Source organism: Salmo trutta, chromosome 12, assembly GCF_901001165.1.
Source record: "Salmo trutta chromosome 12, fSalTru1.1, whole genome shotgun sequence".
NCBI classification, from domain to species: domain Eukaryota; kingdom Metazoa; phylum Chordata; class Actinopteri; order Salmoniformes; family Salmonidae; genus Salmo; species Salmo trutta.
The window spans coordinates 47,961,697-47,982,464 of NC_042968.1; the positions used below are offsets into that span (position 1 = coordinate 47,961,697).

General features: G+C 47.3%; 1 protein-coding gene across 7 annotated transcripts in view; it reads left to right on the plus strand.

Moving 5' to 3' along the window:
* LOC115203666 (b(0,+)-type amino acid transporter 1) overlaps window positions 1–20,768 on the plus strand; it is a 127,367-nt gene that overhangs the window by 52,827 nt on the left and 53,772 nt on the right. For 3 of the 7 annotated variants that reach the window (XM_029768580.1, XM_029768581.1, XM_029768583.1), the window contains exon 1: window positions 15,470–15,560. The exons of 1 other annotated variant lie outside the window; for it this stretch is intronic. The gene's annotated coding sequence lies outside the window, so the exon portion shown is untranslated. Of the gene's footprint in view, window positions 1–6,530; window positions 6,711–15,469; window positions 15,561–20,768 lie in introns of those variants that run through there. 3 more of the 7 variants (XM_029768582.1, XM_029768584.1, XM_029768585.1) reach the window with 2 other exon arrangements.

Here is a 20,768-nt window from a genome sequence, read left to right on the forward strand (position 1 = left end):
TAGTTGTTTTTGGACTGCGTTTGTATAGCCTGTAAAACTGTTGCTGTTGTCATCTTTATTGTTTTGTCAGTGAATACTTTACTCTTTTGAAATTAAAACCATGAGTATCCACATACCCGCTGCGCCTTGGTCTTCTCTCCATGACAACTTCTGTGACAGAACTACCCACCACCAAAGGACCAAGCAGCGGAGAAGAGGACAGAGGCAAGTGAAGGAGGAAAGTTGGAAGCAGCGTGCTCGGGAGGTGATGGATTCCTGGTCGCTGGAAATACTGGAGGAGAGGATTGACTGGACATGGGAGCAATTGCGGGTGCACTGCGACAACCTGCCTGGGAGGCAGGTAGAGCCCGAGAGGCAGCCCCAAGAATTTTTTTTGGGGGGGGCACAAGGGCTGTTTGGCGGGGCGAGATGGGAGACCCAGGCCAGCTCCCCGTACCCTTTTTGGAAGAAAACACACTGGACAGGTCCCGTGCTTTGGGGTAGGTGCTGTGGTGAGGCCTGGCATTTTCAGGCCGGTAAGCGCAGTACCAGCGCCCCGCATGTGCCAGGGGAGTGTGAGCATCGAGCCTGAAGGGGTGATGCCAACCCTGCCCTCAAGACCGTCAGTGCGCTTCTACGGTCCGGTGTTTCCCGCTAAACGCACTAGCATTGAGGTGCATGTCTCCAGGCTGGCACGTCCAGTACCAGCCCCACGCATCAGGAGTCTAGTGCGTCAGCCCAGCCTCGCCAGTCAACAGTCATCAGAGCTGCCCGCCAGTCAAGAGTCACCAGAGCTGCCCGCCAGTCGTAAGTCGCCAGAGCTGCCCGCTAGTCGTAAGTCGCCAGAGCTGCCCGCCAGTCGTAAGTTGCAAGAGCTGCCTGCTAGTCAGGAGCCGCCAGATCCACCCGCTAGTCAGGAGCCGCCAGAGCCGCCCGCTAGTCAGGAGCTGCCAGAGTGGCCCGTCTGCACGGAGATGCCAGAGTGGCCCGTCTGCCCGGAGATGCCAGAGTGGCCCGACTGCCCCGACTGCCCGGAGATGCCAGAGTGGCCCGACTGCCCGGGGCTGCCAGGGTGGCCCGACTGCCCGGAACTGCCAGGGTGGCCCGACTGCCCGGGTCTGCCAGAGTGGCCCGACTGCCCGGGTCTGCCAGAGTGGCCCGCCTGCTCGGATCTGCCAGGGTGCCCTGCCTGTCCTCCGGCCCAGCCCGACTGGCCCGCCTGTCCTCCGGCCCAGCCCGAGTGGCCCGCCTGTCCTCCGGCCCAGCCCGAGTGGCCCGCCTGTCCTCCGGCCCAGCCCGAGTGGCCCGCCTGTCCTCCGGCCCAGCCCGAGGGGCCCGCCTGTCCTCCGGCCCAGCCCGAGGGGCCCGCCTGTCTTCCGGCCCAGCCCGAGTGGCCCGCCTGTCCTCCGGCCCAGCCCGAGTGGCCCGCCTGTCCTCCGGCCCAGCCCGAGTGGCCCGCCTGTCCTCCGGCCCAGCCCGAGGGGCCCGCCTGTCCTCCGGCCCAGCCCGAGGGGCCCGCCTGTCCTCTGGCCCAGCCCGAGGGGCCCGTCTGTCCTCCGGCCCAGCCCGAGTGGCCCGCCGGTCTTCCGGTCCAGCCAGAGTGGTCCGTCTGCCAGGGTCAGCCCGAGTGGCCCGTCTGCCCGGCGCAGCTATCGGCGCCACCAAAGTGGGCGACGCCGAAGGTGGAGCGAGGTCCACGTCCTGCACCTGAGCCACCTCCAGGATAGGTGGGTTGGGGAGGGAGGGTGTAGCACAGTGATGGCAGCCACCCTCCCTTCCCTCCCTTATTGTTTAGCGGTTATTGTTTAATGGGTTTTTGTTGGGGATTTTTTTTGTTGGTGTTTTCTGTTGGTAGGTGCATTCCGGGGTCTGCACCTTGAGGGGGGGGGGTACTGTCAAGTCCTGACCAGCAGATGGAGCTATTGTATTAGTTTTGGGGTCAGGATGTGGCAGTTTTGTGTGTGTGAATGTTTGTGTTGGTGATTGGGACTTCCAATTGAAGGCAGGTGTGTTGAGTTGCCTTTGATTGGAAGTCCTATATAGGTGTGTGTGTTTTTCTTTGGGGTTGTGGGTAGTTGTTTTTGCACTGCGTTTGTATAGCCTGTAAAACTGTTGCTGTTGTCATCTTTATTGTTTTGTCAGTGAATACTTTACTCTTTTGAAATTAAAACCATGAGTATCCACATACCCGCTGCGCCTTGGTCTTCTCTCCATGACAACCTCTGTGACAGAATCGAACCCACAACCCTGGCGTTGCACACACCATGCTGGTGTTGCAAACACCATGCTCTACCAACTGAGTCACAGGGAAGTTACCAGCATGAATTAGATTGAGCAATAAAAGCCCCACTTTTATTCCATAGGTTGGGATCCGCACCGTGCAGCTGTTGCAAGAGGACATTTTTCACTGGTTTTAAAAACAACAATTGATAGTCAGCTTAAACTTACATTTTAGTCATTTAGCAGACACTCTTATCCTGAGCGACTTACAGTTGTGAATGCATACATTTCAATTCATACATTTTTTCTTCATACTGGCCCCCCATGGGAATCAAACCCACAACCCTGGCGTTGCAAACACCATTGCAAAAACACCATTCTCTAACAACTGAGCCACAGAGAAACCAACTTCTTGAATTCAACCTTTATTGAGTTCAAATACACATTTAGATTCGTGAACAGCCATCCATCCACAACAACCACAATCCGTAAGGCGCTAATAGCTAAATGAGAGAGCAGCAGTGTGATTCACATCAATGCGCTATGTGGATATCAATAATAAGTGATATCCGTATCGCACGTAGACGGCAACCGCCGATGTCATCTTTACCTCCAAGCGTTTATTCAAGTTGGATGATCTTTGGATGCCGCCAGCAGTCGCACCATCGGAAGACACAGCTTGAACTGCAGCCTACAAAAACCTATTCGTGCTCTTTTCCCCACGATCCATCAAACACATTTGGTGTGTCATCATAGTGGTCTCTGATTGGTGGTCATCATTTGGTGTGTCATCATAGTGGTCTCTGATTGGTGGTCAGACTCACTCAGGTGGAACAAATTTAAACTTGCACCTTTTTTTCAGTGTTGATTTGAACGTTGTTGAGGAAACAGAGAAGTGTCAAAGATTTTTTTTCCCACAAACATCCTTTATGAATTGAAAAGTAATTACATGTAATCTGTTACGCCCCAACCCTGTTTATCAGAAGGGGACTTGTGGGAAGGGGGACTTAACGGAAAGGGGACAAGTCAGAAGGGGGACTTGTCGGAAGGGGGACTTGTCGGAAGGGGGACTTGTTGGAAGGGGGACTTGTCAGAAGGGGGACTTGTCAGAAGGGGGACTTGTCAGAAGGGGGACTTGTCAGAAGGGGGACTTGTCAGAAGGGGGACTTGTGGGAAGGGGGACTTGTCAAATGGACCATTTTAATTAAGACAACTCAAAGGGCTGTTTTTCCACTATGTTAAGTGTTTTTAGGAATCATAGTGTAATCAATAGATAGACCGTGGCATTGGGTTTATTGAGACCATAAACATTCACAGCCACATCTGCCCTTTTAACCAATCAGCAGATGGCCACTTTACTCCAATAAAGTTTAACCTTCCGCTGTGCTCATCTCATCTGTGCTTTACAGGAAGCCTGAGACCTGCTCTATAAAACCTGCAGGTCACAAAAACCTATGCTTCTTCCCAAACCACACCCTACTCCTTATTAAAGTGCACTGATTTTGAGCAGGGCCCAGTAGTGCACTATATAGGGAATAAGGGTCTGGTCAAAAAGTAGGGAACTATGTAGGGAATAGAGCTCTGGTCTAAAGTGGTGCACTATGTAGGGAATAGGGCTCTGGTCTAAAACAGTGCCCTATAGAGGGAATAAGGCTCTGGTCAAAAAGTAGGGCACTATATAGGGAATAGGGCTCTGGTCTAAAACAGTGCCCTATATAGGGAATAAGGCTCTGGTCAAAAAGTAGGGCACTATATAGGGAATAAGGCTCTGGTTATAAGTAGTGTACTATATAGGGAATAGGGCTCTGGTCTAAAGTAGTACCACTATATAGGGAATAGAGCTCTGTTCTAAAACAGTGCTCTATATAGGGAATAAGGTTCTGGTCTAAAGTAGTGCAGGGTTCCATTTGGGACACAGCCATAGACTGCATAAGGGTGATGGAGGTTTTAAGTATTTACTATGTTAAAGGTAGGTTGTACTTTTACCTACAGGACAGAAAGCCACTGAAGCACCAACAGTGGCTTACTGATTGAACCAGTCCTGCAGTAAACAACAGCTCTGTTACAGTCAGTGATGTTGACAGTGGTTTTTATGGAACAAGAAAGAGGAATGAATAGCACATTGTATTGGAGCTACTGCTACCTGAAATGCTCAGCAGTCAAATATACAACAAAAATATTTATTTAAAACATTGGATGAATTATTGGATGTAAAAATGAGTAAATATGAAACTCCAGTAGTTTATATCCTAGTGTAACTCCAGTACTTTATATCCTAGTGTAACTCCAGTAGTTTATATCCTAGTGTAACTCCAGTAGTTTATATCCTAGTGTAACTCCAGTAGTTTATATCATAGTGTAACTCCAGTAGTTTATATCCTAGTGTAACTCCAGTACTTTATATCCTAGTGTAACTCCAGTAGTTTATATCCTAGTGTAACTCCAGTAGTTTATATCCTAGTGTAACTCCAGTAGTTTATATCATAGTGTAACTCCAGTAGTTTTATAGTGTAATTCCAGTAGTTTATATCCTAGTGTAACTCCAGTAGTTTATATCCTAGTGTAACTCCAGTAGTTTTATAGTGTAACTCCAGTAGTTTTATAGTGTAACTCCAGTAGTTTATATCCTAGTGTAACTCCAGTAGTTTATATCCTAGTGTAACTCCAGTAGTTTATATCCTAGTTTAACTCCAGTAGTTTATAGTGTAACTCCAGTAGTTTAAATCCTAGTGTAACTCCAGTAGTTTATATCCTAGTGTAACTCCAGTAGTTTATATTCTAGTGTAACTCCAGTAGTTTATATCCTAGTGTAACTCCAGTAGTTTGTATCCTAGTGTAACTCCAGTAGTTTTATAGTGTAACTCCAGTAGTTTATATCATAGTGTAACTCCAGTAGTTTATATCCTAGTGTAACTCCAGTATTTTATATCCTAGTGTAACTCCAGTAGTTTATATCCTAGTGTAACTCCAGTAGTTTTATAGTGTAACTCCAGTAGTTTATATCCTAGTGTAACTCCAGTAGTTTATATCCTAGTGTAACTCCAGTAGTTTATATCCTAGTGTAACTCCAGTAGTTTTATAGTGTAACTCCAGTAGTTTATATCCTAGTGTAACTCCAGTAGTTTATATCCTAGTGTAACTCCAGTAGTTTTATAGTGTAACTCCAGTAGTGTATATCCTAGTGTAACTCCAGTAGTTTATATCCTAGTGTAACTCCAGTAGTTTATATCCTAGTGTAACTCCAGTAGTTTATATCCTAGTTTAACTCCAGTAGTTTATATCCTAGTGTAACTCCAGTAGTTTATATCCTAGTGTAACTCCAGTAGTTTTATAGTGTAACTCCAGTAGTTTATATCCTAGTTTAACTCCAGTAGTTTATATCCTAGTGTAACTCCAGTAGTTTATATCCTAGTGTAACTCCAGTAGTTTATATCCTAGTGTAACTCCAGTAGTTTATAGTGTAACTCCAGTAGTTTATATCCTAGTTTAACTCCAGTAGTTTTATAGTGTAACTCCAGTAGTTTATATCCTAGTGTAACTCCAGTAGTTTATATCCTAGTGTAACTCCAGTAGTTTATATCCTAGTGTAACTCCAGTAGTTTATATCCTAGTGTAACTCCAGTAGTTTCTATCCTAGTGTAACTCCAGTAGTTTATATCCTAGTGTAACTCCAGTAGTTTATATCCTAGTGTAACTCCAGTAGTTAATATCCTAGTGTAACTCCAGTAGTTTCTATCCTAGTGTAACTCCAGTAGTTTTATAGTGTAATTCTAGTAGTTTATAGTGTAACTCCAGTAGTTTATATCCTAGTGTAACTCCAGTAGTTTATATCCTAGTGTAACTCCAGTAGTTTCTATCCTAGTGTAACTCCAGTAGTTTTATAGTGTAATTCTAGTAGTTTATAGTGTAACTCCAGTAGTTTATTTCCTAGTGTAACTCCAGTAGTTTATATCCTAGTGTAACTCCAGTAGTTTATAGTGTAACTCCAGTAGTTTTATAGTGTAATTCTAGTAGTTTATAGTGTAACTCCAGTAGTTTATAAGACATTATATAAACTTACTGTTTCTGTGAGAACATTTCTCCTGAGATTTCTAATCCTCTTCACAGGAACTAATTAATCTTTAGCTGGCCACCCTCTCTCTTCCTCGTCCCAAATGGCACCTTATGCCCTATATAGTACACTACAGCTGACCAGGGAAGTTACACTAGGATATGGTGCACTTTGTGGGGAATAGGTTTCCATTTGGGACTTAACCCTCGTGTCGCTGAGCCAAAACAAACCCTGTAAAACATTCCCTCGCTCTGGTCCATCCTGCGACGACAACAATTTGCCGCTGTAGTATTAGTGGAGGAACGGTCTCTAACGCTTTGGACCAGAGCTGTACAGCACCATGAGTGCTTGGACGGAGTTGGAAAGGTGGAAAGCATGACAGTTGGCATCTTGTTGGAATAATCGCTCCACAAAGCAAGATGCTGCTATAAGAGATTAATACAGTTATCCCAATGTGTGGGTGAGTATTAAAACCATTTCCAAGTCGTTTGAAATGTTTTTCTTTAACCATCATTGTGAAAGAATGTGAATTTTAGCAACAACAAAACAATATATATATACAGTGCATTCGGAAAGTATGGTGAACCCTTGACTTTTTCACATTTTGCTACGTTACAGCCTTATGCTAAAGTGGATTAAATAGTTTTTTTCTCTTGTCAATCCACACACAATACCCCATAAAGACAAAGCAAAAAAAAATATTTTTTTAAATGTATAAAATAAAACAAATGGAAGTATCACTTTCACATAAGTATTCAGACCCTTTACTCAGTTTATAGTGTAATTCTAGTAGTTTATAGTGTAACTCCAGTAGTTTGTATCCTAGTGTAACTCCAGTAGTGTTGTAGTGTAACTCCAGTATTATACAAGACATAATATTAACTTACTGTTTCTGTGAGAACATTTGTCCTGTGTTTTCTAACACTTCAACTCAGGAACTCCCTCGAACATTCCCACGCTCTGGTCCATCCTGCGACGACAACAATTTGCCGCTGTACTTTGTTGACCACCTTTGGCAGCGATTACAGCATTGAGGCTTCTTTGGTATGACGCTACAAGCTTGGCACACCTGTATTTGGGGATTTTCTCCCACTCTTCTCTGCAGATCCTCTCAAGCTCTGTCAGGTTGGATGGGGAGCATCGCTGCACAGCTATTTTCAGGTCTCTCCAGAGATGTTCAATCTGGTTCAAGTCCGGGCTCTGGCTGGGCCACTCAAGGACATTCAGAGACATATCCCGAAGCCACTCCTGCATTATCTTGGCTGCGTGCTTAGGGTTGTTGTCCTCTTGGAAGGTGAACCTTCACCCCAGTCTGAGGTCCTGAGCACTCTGGAGCAGGTTTTCATCAAGGATCTCTCTGTACTTTGCTCTGTTCATCCTACCCTCAATCCTGACTAGTCTCTCAGTCCCTGTCACTGAAAAACATTCCCACAGCATGATGCTGCCACCACCGTGCTTCACCGTAGGGATGGTGCCAGGTTTCCTCCAGATGTTACGCTTCGCATTGAGGCCAAAGAGTTCAATCTTGGTTTCATCAGACCAGAGAATCTTGTTTCTCATGGCCTGACCGGGCTGTCATGTGCTTTTTACTGAAGAGTGGCTTCCGTCTGGCAACTCTATCATAAAGGCCTGATTGGTTGTCCTTCTGGAAGGTTCTCCCATCTCCACAGAGAAAGTCTGGAGCTCATACAGAGTGACCATTGGGATCTTGGTCATACTAAACAGAAATTAACTACCCACAAACCCCAAAGGAAAACAGGCTGCCTAAGTATGACTCCCAATCAGCGACAACGATGAACAGCTGTCCCTGATTGAGAGCCATACCAGGCCAAAACAAAGAAATACAAAGCATAGAAAAAAGGACATAGAATGCCCACCCAAATCACACCCTGACCAAACCTAAATAGAGACATAAAAAAGGCTCTCTCAGGACTGGGCGTGACAGGGACCTTATATAGACAGGTGTGTGGGCCTTTCCAAATCATGTCCAATTTATAGAATTTACCACAGGTGGACTCCAAAGTTGTAGAAACATCTCAAGGATGATCAATGGAAACAGGATTTACCTGAGCTCAATATCGAGTATCATAGCAAAGGGTCTGAATGATTATTTAAATAAGTATTACGTTTTTTTTTTTTTGGTATACATTTGTCATTATGGGTTATTGTGTGTATATTTTTATTTATTTAATCAATTTTAGAATAAGGCAGTAACATAACAAAATGTGGAAAAAGTCAAGGAGTCTGAATACTTTCTGAATGCACTGCACAGGGCACCATAATCTCAGAGTAGAGTCTATATAATCTATTCATTTCAATGCCTTTATCAGAAAAGAGTCTATATAATTGTAACGGTTGTCGTCGGATTTAGACCAAGACGCAGCGGACAAGAAGGAGAACCAAAACAAACACGTACACAAAGAAAACACAACGACTAATCACCTGCCTCCAATTGAGAGTCCAACCCCAATTAACAAAACATAGAAATACAAAAGACTAGACAGAACATAGAAATACACTAACAAAGAACAGTGCCCAAAAAACCCCGGAATACATAAATCAAATACCCTACTAAACAAACCACCACCCCAAACCACATAAAACAAATACCCTTTGCCACGTCCTGACCAAACTACAATAACAAATAACCCCTATTACTGGTCAGGACGTGACAATAATCTATTAATTCCAATGCCTTTATCAGAATAAGTGCCATAAGAAACATCGGAACAATACGCAGCGTGGTAAGTGTCCATACTTATTCTATTATTTTAATAAACGTGAACACCGAAACAAAACAAGAACACGACCGACAGTCCTGTAAGGCTACACAGCTATTCATGGAACAACTACCCACAAAACCATGGAAAAACACCCCTACTAAATAGGAACTTCAATTAGAGGCAACGAGGAACAGCTGCCTCCAATTGAAGGTCAACCCAATAAACTAAACATAGAAATAGAAGAACTAGAACAAACATAGAAATATATTAACATAGAACATAACCCCAAAAAAACAACGAAACACACAAAACAAACACACCCCTGCCACGTCCTGACCAACTACAATAACAAAATGACCCCATTACCGGTTAATTTCTTTAAAAAAAAATGTTTTTTGTTCTCTTGAAATAGTCCTGTTAGCTAAACACTCATGTAGTCATAAGACATGTTCCTAACAAAAACACGTTCTCCTGTGGGACCATAAATACATGTCCTAAATGACATCCTATCCCCTATACAGTGCACTAGTTTTGACCAGGACCTTTAGGGCTCTGGTCAAACGTAGGACACTACGTAGGGAATAGGGTTTCCTGTCGTAGTGTATTATATAAGTCATTATATTCATTTCAATAGGTAAGTGTTTTACAACGTTGTCTTGCCAGCCTTGGTTTTTATGGCAATATGAGTACTGGAGAGAGTAGAGACAGCATGTAATGGGCAAGTCAAGGTTATGACATTTACTTTATTGTTAGTGACATTGTGTTTTATGTCCTATGAAATGGTTATTGCCGTCTATCAACCTGATGTTTACTGTCCCATCTGGTACCACACCCATCACCTCTTCAACCTGACACACTTCTACCTGCACTATAGACCCCACCCATCACCTCTTCTACCTGCACTATAGACCCCACCCATCACCTCTTCTACCTGACACACTTCTACCTGCACTATAGACCCCACCCATCACCTCTTCTACCTGACACACTTCTACCTGCACTATAGACCCCACCCATCACCCCTTCTACCTGCACTATAGACCCCACCCATCACCCCCTTCTACCTGCACTATAGACCCCACCCATCACCTCTTCTACCTGACACACTTCTACCTGCACTATAGACCCCACCCATCACCTCTTCTACCTGCACTATAGACCCCACCCATCACCTCTTCTACCTGCACTATAGACCCCACCCATCACCTCTTCTACCTGCACTATAGACCCCACCCATCACCCCTTCTACCTGCACTATAGACCCCACCCATCACCTCTTCTACCTGACACACTTCTACCTGCACTATAGACCCCACCCATCACCTCTTCTACCTGACACACTTCTACCTGCACCCCACTATAGACCCCACCCATCACCTCTTCTACCTGACACACTTCTACCTGCACTATAGACCCCACCCATCACCTCTTCTACCTGCACTATAGACCCCACCCATCACCTCTTCTACCTGACACACTTCTACCTGCACTATAGACCCCACCCATCACCTCTTCTACCTGACACACTTCTACCTGCACTATAGACCCCACCCATCACCTCTTCTACCTGACACACTTCTACCTGCACCACACTATAGACCCCACCCATCACCTCTTCTACCTGCACTATAGACCCCACCCATCACCTCTTCTACCTGACACACTTCTACCTGCACTATAGACCCCACCCATCACCTCTTCTACCTGCACTATAGACCCCACCCATCACCTCTTCTACCTGACACACTTCTACCTGCACTATAGACCCCACCCATCACCTCTTCTACCTGACACACTTCTACCTGCACTATAGACCCCACCCATCACCTCTTCTACCTGACACACTTCTACCTGCACTATAGACCCCACCCATCACCTCTTCTACCTGCACTATAGACCCCACCCATCACCTCTTCTACCTGACACACTTCTACCTGCACTATAGACCCCACCCATCACCTCTTCTACCTGACACACTTCTACCTGCACTATAGACCCCACCCATCACCCCTTCTACCTGCACTATAGACCCCACCCATCACCCCTTCTACCTGCACTATAGACCCCACCCATCACCTCTTCTACCTGCACTATAGACCCCACCCATCACCTCTTCTACCTGCACTATAGACCCCACCCATCACCTCTTCTACCTGACACACTTCTACCTGCACTATAGACCCCACCCATCACCTCTTCTACCTGACACACTTCTACCTGCACCACACTATAGACCCCACCCATCACCTCTTCTACCTGCACTATAGACCCCACCCATCACCTCTTCTACCTGACACACTTCTACCTGCACTATAGACCCCACCCATCACCTCTTCTACCTGACACACTTCTACCTGCACTATAGACCCCACCCATCACCTCTTCTACCTGACACTCTTCTACCTGCACTATAGACCCCACCCATCACCTCTTCTACCTGACACACTTCTACCTGCACTATAGACCCCACCCATCACCTCTTCTACCTGCACTATAGACCCCACCCATCACCCCTTCTACCTGACACACTTCTACCTGCACTATAGACCCCACCCATCACCCCTTCTACCTGCACTATAGACCCCACCCATCACCTCTTCTACCTGACACATTTCTACCTGCACTATAGACCCCACCCATCACCTCTTCTACCTGCACTATAGACCCCACCCATCACCCCTTCTACCTGCACTATAGACCCCACCCATCACCCCTTCTACCTGCACTATAGACCCCACCCATCACCTCTTCTACCTGCACTATAGACCCCACCCATCACCCCTTCTACCTGCACTATAGACCCCACCCATCACCCCTTCTACCTGCACTATAGACCCACCCATCACCCCTTCTACCTGCACTATAGACCCCACCCATCACCCCTTCTACCTGCACTATAGACCCCACCCATCACCTCTTCTACCTGACACACTTCTACCTGCACTATAGACCCCACCCATCACCCCTTCTACCTGACACACTTCTACCTGCACTATAGACCCCCACCCATCACCTCTTCTACCTGCACTATAGACCCCCACCCATCACCCCCTTCTACCTGACACACTTCTACCTGCACTATAGACCCCCACCATCACCTCTTCTACCCTGACACACTTCTACCTGCACTATAGACCCCACCCATCACCCCTTCTACCTGCACTATAGACCCCACCCATCACCCCTTCTACCTGCACTATAGACCCCACCCATCACCCCTTCTACCTGCACTATAGACCCCACCCATCACCCCTTCTACCTGACACACTTCTACCTGCACTATAGACCCCACCCATCACCCCTTCTACCTGCACTATAGACCCCACCCATCACCTCTTCTACCTGCACTATAGACCCCACCCATCACCTCTTCTACCTGACACACTTCTACCTGCACCACACTATAGACCCCACCCATCACCCCTTCTACCTGCACTATAGACCCCACCCATCACCTCTTCTACCTGACACACTTCTACCTGCACTATAGACCCCACCCATCACCCCTTCTACCTGACACACTTCTACCTGCACTATAGACCCCACCCATCACCCCTTCTACCTGCACTATAGACCCCACCCATCACCCCTTCTACCTGCACTATAGACCCCACCCATCACCTCTTCTACCTGACACACTTCTACCTGCACTATAGACCCCACCCATCACCTCTTCTACCTGCACTATAGACCCCACCCATCACCTCTTCTACCTGCACTATAGACCCCACCCATCACCTCTTCTACCTGCACTATAGACCCCACCCATCACCTCTTCTACCTGACACACTCTACCTGCACCACACTATAGACCCCACCCATCACCTCTTCTACCTGACACACTTCTACCTGCACCACACTATAGACCCCACCCATCACCTCTTCTACCTGCACTATAGACCCCACCCATCACCTCTTCTACCTGCACTATAGACCCCACCCATCACCTCTTCTACCTGACACACTTCTACCTGCACTATAGACCCCACCCATCACCTCTTCTACCTGACACACTTCTACCTGCACTATAGACCCCACCCATCACCCCTTCTACCTGACACACTTCTACCTGCACTATAGACCCCACCCATCACCTCTTCTACCTGCACTATAGACCCCACCCATCACCCCTTCTACCTGACACACTTCTACCTGCACTATAGACCCCACCCATCACCTCTTCTACCTGACACACTTCTACCTGCACTATAGACCCCACCCATCACCTCTTCTACCTGACACACTTCTACCTGCACTATAGACCCCACCCATCACCTCTTCTACCTGACACACTTCTACCTGCACTATAGACCCCACCCATCACCTCTTCTACCTGACACACTTCTACCTGCACTATAGACCCCACCCATCACCTCTTCTACCTGACACACTTCTACCTGCACTATAGACCCCACCCATCACCTCTTCTACCTGCACTATAGACCCCACCCATCACCTCTTCTACCTGACACACTTCTACCTGCACTATAGACCCCACCCATCACCCCTTCTACCTGACACACTTCTACCTGCACTATAGACCCCACCCATCACCTCTTCTACCTGACACACTTCTACCTGCACTATAGACCCCACCCATCACCTCTTCTACCTGACACACTTCTACCTGCACCACACTATAGACCCCACCCATCACCTCTTCTACCTGACACACTTCTACCTGCACCACACTATAGACCTCACCCATCACCTCTTCTACCTGACACACTTCTACCTGCACTATAGACCCCACCCATCACCTCTTCTACCTGCACTATAGACCCCACCCATCACCCCTTCTACCTGACACACTTCTACCTGTACTATAGACCCCACCCATCACCCCTTCTACCTGCACTATAGACCCCACCCATCACCTCTTCTACCTGACACATTTCTACCTGCACTATAGACCCCACCCATCACCTCTTCTACCTGCACTATAGACCCCACCCATCACCCCTTCTACCTGCACTATAGACCCCACCCATCACCCCTTCTACCTGCACTATAGACCCCACCCATCACCTCTTCTACCTGCACTATAGACCCCACCCATCACCCCTTCTACCTGCACTATAGACCCCACCCATCTCCCCTTCTACCTGCACTAAAGCCCCCACCCATCACCCCTTCTACCTGCAATATAGACCACACCCATCACCCCTTCTACCTGCACTATAGACCCCACCCATCACCCCTTCTACCTGACACACTTCTACCTGCACTATAGACCCCACCCATCACCTCTTCTACCTGACACACTTCTACCTGCACTATAGACCCCACCCATCACCCCTTCTACCTGCACTATAGACCCCACCCATCACCCCTTCTACCTGCACTATAGACCCCACCCATCACCCCTTCTACCTGCACTATAGACCCCACCCATCACCCCTTCTACCTGCACTATAGACCCCACCCATCACCCCTTCTACCTGACACACTTCTACCTGCACTATAGACCCCACCCATCACCCCTTCTACCTGCACTATAGACCCCACCCATCACCTCTTCTACCTGCACTATAGACCCCACCCATCACCTCTTCTACCTGACACACTTCTACCTGCACTATAGACCCCACCCATCACCTCTTCTACCTGACACACTTCTACCTGCACTATAGATCCCACCCATCACCCCTTCTACCTGACACACTTCTACCTGCACTATAGACCCCACCCATCACCCCTTCTACCTGCACTATAGACCCCACCCATCACCCCTTCTACCTGCACTATAGACCCCACCCATCACCTCTTCTACCTGACACACTTCTACCTGCACTATAGACCTCACCCTCCTACCTCCCTATTCTCCAGCCCTGCCTCCTCCTACCTCCCTATTCTCCAGCCCTGCCTCCTCCTTCCTCCCTATTCTCCAGCCCTGCCTCCTCCTACCTCCCTATTCTCCAGCCCTGCCTCCTCCTTCCTCCCTATTCTCCAGCCCTGCCTCCTCCTACCTCCCTATTCTCCAGCCCTGCCTCCTCCTACCTCCCTATTCTCCAGCCCTGCCTCCTCCTTCCTCCCTATTCTCCAGCCCTGCCTCCTCCTACTTCCCTATTCTCCAGCCCTGCCTCCTCCTTCCTCCCTATTCTCCAGCCCTGCCTCCTCCTACCTCCCTATTCTCCAGCCCTGCCTCCTCCTACCTCCCTATTCTCCAGCCCTGCCTCCTCCTTCCTCCCTATTCTCCAGCCCTGCCTCCTCCTACCTCCCTTTTCTCCAGCCCTGCCTCCTCCTTCCTCCCTATTCTCCAGCCCTGCCTCCTCCTACCTCCCTATTCTCCAGCCCTGCCTCCTCCTACCTCCCTATTCTCCAGCCCTGCCTCCTCCTACCTCCCTATTCTCCAGCCCTGCCTCCTCCTACCTCCCTATTCTCCAGCCATGCCTCCTGCCTCTCTGTACCTCCCTATTCTCCAGCCCCTGCTTCCTCCAATCAGATGGAGTGTTGAGTCTCTGTTCCTCCTCCCATAATGTGTTCTTTGTCTCAGGGAGACAGCCAGGAGTAGTTGAGACCCACAGAGGAATGTGTTGTGCATCTTAGCAGATCTTTCTCTAGTTGATGATCTCTGCTGCTATCAGGTGAGTCTGCATTGTTGACGCCAGCTGTGTCAGAGGAGAGGAATTTATGTCTGGAGGTTTCAAGTTTAGTCAGTGGGTCTGGAAATGGTGTGTTATTATGAAAGGAGGTAGAACAGTAGAACAGAATAGTGGAGGACAGTAGAACAGTAGAACAGAACAGTGGAGGACAGTAGAACAGTAGAACAGAACAGAAGAGGACAGTAGAACAGTAGAACAGAACAGTAGAGGACAGTAGAACAGTAGAACAGAACAGAAGAGGACAGTAGAACAGAAGAGGACAGTAGAACAGTAGAACAGAACAGTAGAGGACAATAGAACAGTAGAACAGAACATTGGAGGACAGTAGAACAGTAGAACAGAACAGTAGAGGACAGTAGAACAGTAGAACAGAACAGTGGAGGACAGTAGAACAGTAGAACAGAACAGAAGAGGACAGTAGAACAGTAGAGGACAATAGAATAGTAGAACAGAACAGTGGAGGACAGTAGAACAGTAGAACAGAACAGTAGAGGACAGTAGAACAGTAGAACAGAACAGTAGAGGACAGTAGAACAGTAGAACAGAACAGTAGAGGACAGTAGAACAGTAGAACAGAACAGTAGAGGACAGTAGAACAGAACAGTAGAGGACAGTAGAACAGTAGAACAGAACAGTAGAGGACAGTAGAACAGAACAGTAGAGGACAGTAGAACAGAAGAGGACAGTAGAACAGAACAGTAGAGGACAGTAGAACAGAAGAGGACAGTAGAACAGAACAGTAGAGGACAGTAGAACAGAACAGAACAGAAGAGGACAGTAGAACAGAACAGAACAGAAGAGGACAGTAGAACAGAAGACGACAGTAGAACAGAAGAGGACAGTAGAACAGAAGAGGACAGTAGAACAGAAGTACAGAACAGAAGAGGACAGGTAAAAATACGTTTGTTGCACTAGATAGGGAATAGGGGGGCATTTGGGACACAACCCCTGTGGTGGACTGACTGTGGTGGTCTGACTGTGGTGGTCTGACTGTGGTGGCCTGACTGTGGTGGCCTGACTGTGGTGGCCTGTCTGTCTGCCTTCCTGGCTGTCTGTCTGTCTGTCCTCCTGGCTGCCTGTCTGTCTGTCTGTCCATCCTGTTGTATCTTTCTGTCTGTCCGTCTGTCAATCTGTCGGTGTCTTTTTGTCCGTCCGTCTGTCCTTATGCATCTTTCTGTCTGTGTCTACCTGTCTGTCTCTGACTGATCTCTCGGTAAGAAAATACCTCAATCAGTTCTCTAACTTCTGAAATCCCCCCCCCCCAGTGCTCCTAAATTATTTGTAAATAAATAACTTATATTGGTTCATGTTGTGCTTTTCTTGTGTTCTTCTAATGCCTGTTCAGTAATGATTGTGGCTTGTACCTTTTCAAGTGGTTATGTTTATGCCTTCCTGTGCTCTTACAGAAACAAAACAGTGCAACATGACAAGCAGAATGTCATCGAACAGCCTCTCTGTCTGTCTGTCTGTCTGTCTGTCTGTCTGTCTGTCTGTCTGTCTGTCTGTCTGTCTGTCTGTCTGTCTGTCTGTCTGTCCCTCCGTCCGTCATTGCTCGTCTGTCTGTTTGTCCTTATATAACTGTCTGTCTGTCTGTCTGTCCATCCATTAATCTGTTCGTCAGTGTCAGTCTTCCTGGCTGCCTGTCTGTCTGCCTGTTTCTTCCTGTCTGTCCATCTGTCCGTCTGTCCGTCTGTCCGTCCGTCCGTCATTGTCCGTCCGTCTGTCCGTCCGTCCGTCCGTCATTGTCCGTCTGTCCGTCTGTCCGTCCCTCCCTCCCTCCCTCCCTCCGTCCGTCATTGTCTGTCTTCCTGTCTGTCTGTCTGTCCGTCCGTCCGTCCGCCCGCCCGCCCGCCCGTCCGCCTGCCCGTCCGTCTGTCTGTCTGTTTGTCTGTCTGTCTGTCTGTCTGTCTGCCCTCCTGGCTGCCTGTCTGTCTGCCTGTCTTCCTGGCTGTGTCTGTCTGTCTGTCTGTCTGTCTGTCTGTCTGTCTGTCTGTCTGTCTGTCTGTCTGTCTGTCTGTCCTCCTGGCTGCCTGTCTGTCTGCCTGTCTGTCTGCCTTCCTGGCTGTCTGTCTGTCTGTCCTCCTGGCTGCCTGTCTGTCTGCCTGTCTGTCTGTCTTCCTGGCTGCCAGTCTGTCTGCCTGTCTGTCTTTCTGTCTGTCCTCCTGGCTGCCTGTCTGTCTGCCTGTCTTCCTGGCTGCCTGTCTGTCTGTCTGTCTTCCTGGCTGCCTGTCTGCCTGTCTATCATAGATGATGTAACAGATCAAGCATTAACAGAACCAGGTCATATAGAGTTATAAACCAATGACAGTAGTTCACAAAGTGTTGACTCTGTTTAACCCCAGTAGACCTTAACCCTCATGGCTGTGAGGGTTAAGACCATCAGGAGAGCTGTTACAGTCTGTGTGTTGTTTGCGGTTATTGTCAAGCACTTACAGAAAAATACTTCCATCCTAACGAGAGATACAGCGGCTTGCAAAAGTATTCGCCCCCCCTTGGCGTTTTTCCTATTTTGTTGCCTTACAACCTGGAATTAAAATATATATTTTTTAGGGGGGGGTTGTATCATTTGATTTACACAACATGCCCACCACTTTGAAGATGTAAAATATTTGTTATTGCGAAACAAACAAGAAATAAGACAAAAAAAACTGAAAACTTGAATGTGCATAACTATTCATCCCCCCCTCCCAAAGTCAATACTTTGTAGAGCCACCTTTTGCAGCAATTACAGCTACAAGTCTCTTGGGGTATGTCTCTATAAGCTTGGCACATCTAGCCACTGGGATTTTTGCCCATTCTTCAAGGCAAAACTGCTCCAGCTCCTTCAAGTTGGATGGGTTCCGCTGATGTACAGCAATCTTTAAGTCATACCACATATTCTCAATTGGATTGAGGTCTGGGCTTTGACTAGGCCATTCCAAGACATTTAAATGTTTCCCCTTAAACCACTTGAGTGTTGTTTTAGCAGTATGCTTAGGGTCATTGTCCTGCTGGAAGGTGAACCTCATTCCTTAAATTCTGACCAGTTTAACAGTCCCTGCTGTTGAAAAACATCCCCACAGCATGATGCTGCCACCACCATGCTTATCTGGTAGGATGGTGTTCTCAGGGTGATGAGAGGTGTTGGGTTTGCACCAGACATAGCGCTTTCCTTGATGGCCAAAACGCTACATTTTAGCCTCATCTGACCAGAGTACCTTCTTCCATATGTTTGGGGAGTCTCCCACATATCTTTTGGCGAACACCAAACATGTTTGCTTATTTTTGTCTTTAAGCAATGGCTTTTTTTCTGACCACTCTTCCGTAAAGCCAGGTCTGTGCCCAGAGTTCGAGCTTCTACTTTTAAAAATCCACCTTCCCAGAAATAAGTCTCTTACTGTTGCCACTTGCTATAGACCCCCCTCAGCCCCCAGCTGTGCTCTTGACACCATATGTGGATTAATTGCCCCCATTTATCTTCAGAGTTTGTACTGTTAGGTGACCTAAACTGGGATATGCTTAACACCCCAGCTGTCCTACAATCTAAGCTAGATTCCCTCAATCTCACACAAATTATCAAGGAACCTACCAGGTACAATCCTAAATCCGTCAACACTGGCACCCTCATAGATATCATCCTGACCAACCTGCCCTCTTAAATACACCTCTGCTGTCTTCAACCAGGGACTCAGCGATCAAGGCCTCATTGCCTGGGTCCGCGGTCAAACGACCAGCCCTCATCACTGTCAAACTCTCCCTAAAACATTTCAGCGAGCAGGCCCGGGTATCCTGGAAGGATATTGACCTCATTCCATCAGTAGAGGATACCTGGTTATTGTTTAAAACTGCCTTGCTCACCATCTTAAAAAAGCATGCCCCAATCAAAAAAATGTAGAACTAAGAACAGATATGGCCCTTGGTTCACTCCAGACTTGACTACCCTTGACCAGCACAAAAACATCCTGTGTCGTACTGCATTAGCATCGAATAGACCCCGCGATATGCAACTTTTCAGGGAAGTTAGGAACCAATATAAACAGGTAGTTAGGAAAGCAAAAGCTAGCTTTTTCAAACAGAAATTTGCATCCTGTAGTACAAACTCCAAAAGTTCTGGGACACTGTAAAGTCCATGGAGAATAATAGCACCTCCTCCCAGCTGCCCACTGCACTGAGGCTAGGAAACACTGTTACCACCGATAAATCTACGATAATCGAGAATTTCAATAAGCATTTTTCTACGGCTGGCCATGCTTTCCACCTGGCTACCCCTACCCCGGTCAACAGCTCTGTACCCCCACAGCAACTTGCCCAAGCCTCCACCATTCCTCCTTCACCCAAATCCAGCTGATTTTCTGAAAGAGATGCAAAATCTGGACCCCTTCAAATCAGCCGGGCTAGACAATCTGGACCCTCTCTAAAATTATCCGCCGCAATTGTTGCAATCCCAATAAGGCAAAAGTGATAACTAAGTGGCTCGGGGAACAAAACATAGATATTTTGGGTCCATGGCCAGGAAACTCCCCAGACCTTAATCCCATTGAGAACTTGTGGTCAATCCTCAAGAAGCGGGTAGACAAACAAAACCCCACAAATTCTGACAAACTCCAAGCATTGATTATGCAAGAATGGGCTGCCATCAGTCAGGATGTGGCCCAGAAGTTAATTGACAGCATGCCAGGGCGGATTGCAGAGGTCTTGAAAAAAGAAGGGTCAACACTGCAAATATTTACTCTTTGCATCAACTTCATGTAATTGTCAATAAAAGCCTTTGACACTTATGAAATGCTTGTAATTATACTTCAGTATTCCATAGTAACATCTGACAAAAATATCTAAAGACACTGAAGCAGCAAACTTTGTGGAATTAATATTTGTGTCATTCACAAATCTTTTGGCCACGACTATATAAGTCTTTGTTAGGTAAAGCACCATCTTATCTCAACTCATTGGTCACCATAGCAGCACCCACCCGTAGCACGCGCTCCAGCAGGTAAATGTCATCCCCAAAGCCAACTCCTCTTTTGGCCGCCTTTCCTTCCAGTTCTCTGCTGCCAATGACTGGAACGAATTGCAAAAAACACTGAAACTCGAGTCTTATATCTCCCTCACTAACTTTATGCATCAGCTGTCAAAGCAGCTTACCAATCATTGCACCTGTACACAGCCCATCTGTAAATAGCCCACCCAACTACCTCATCCCCATAGTATTAT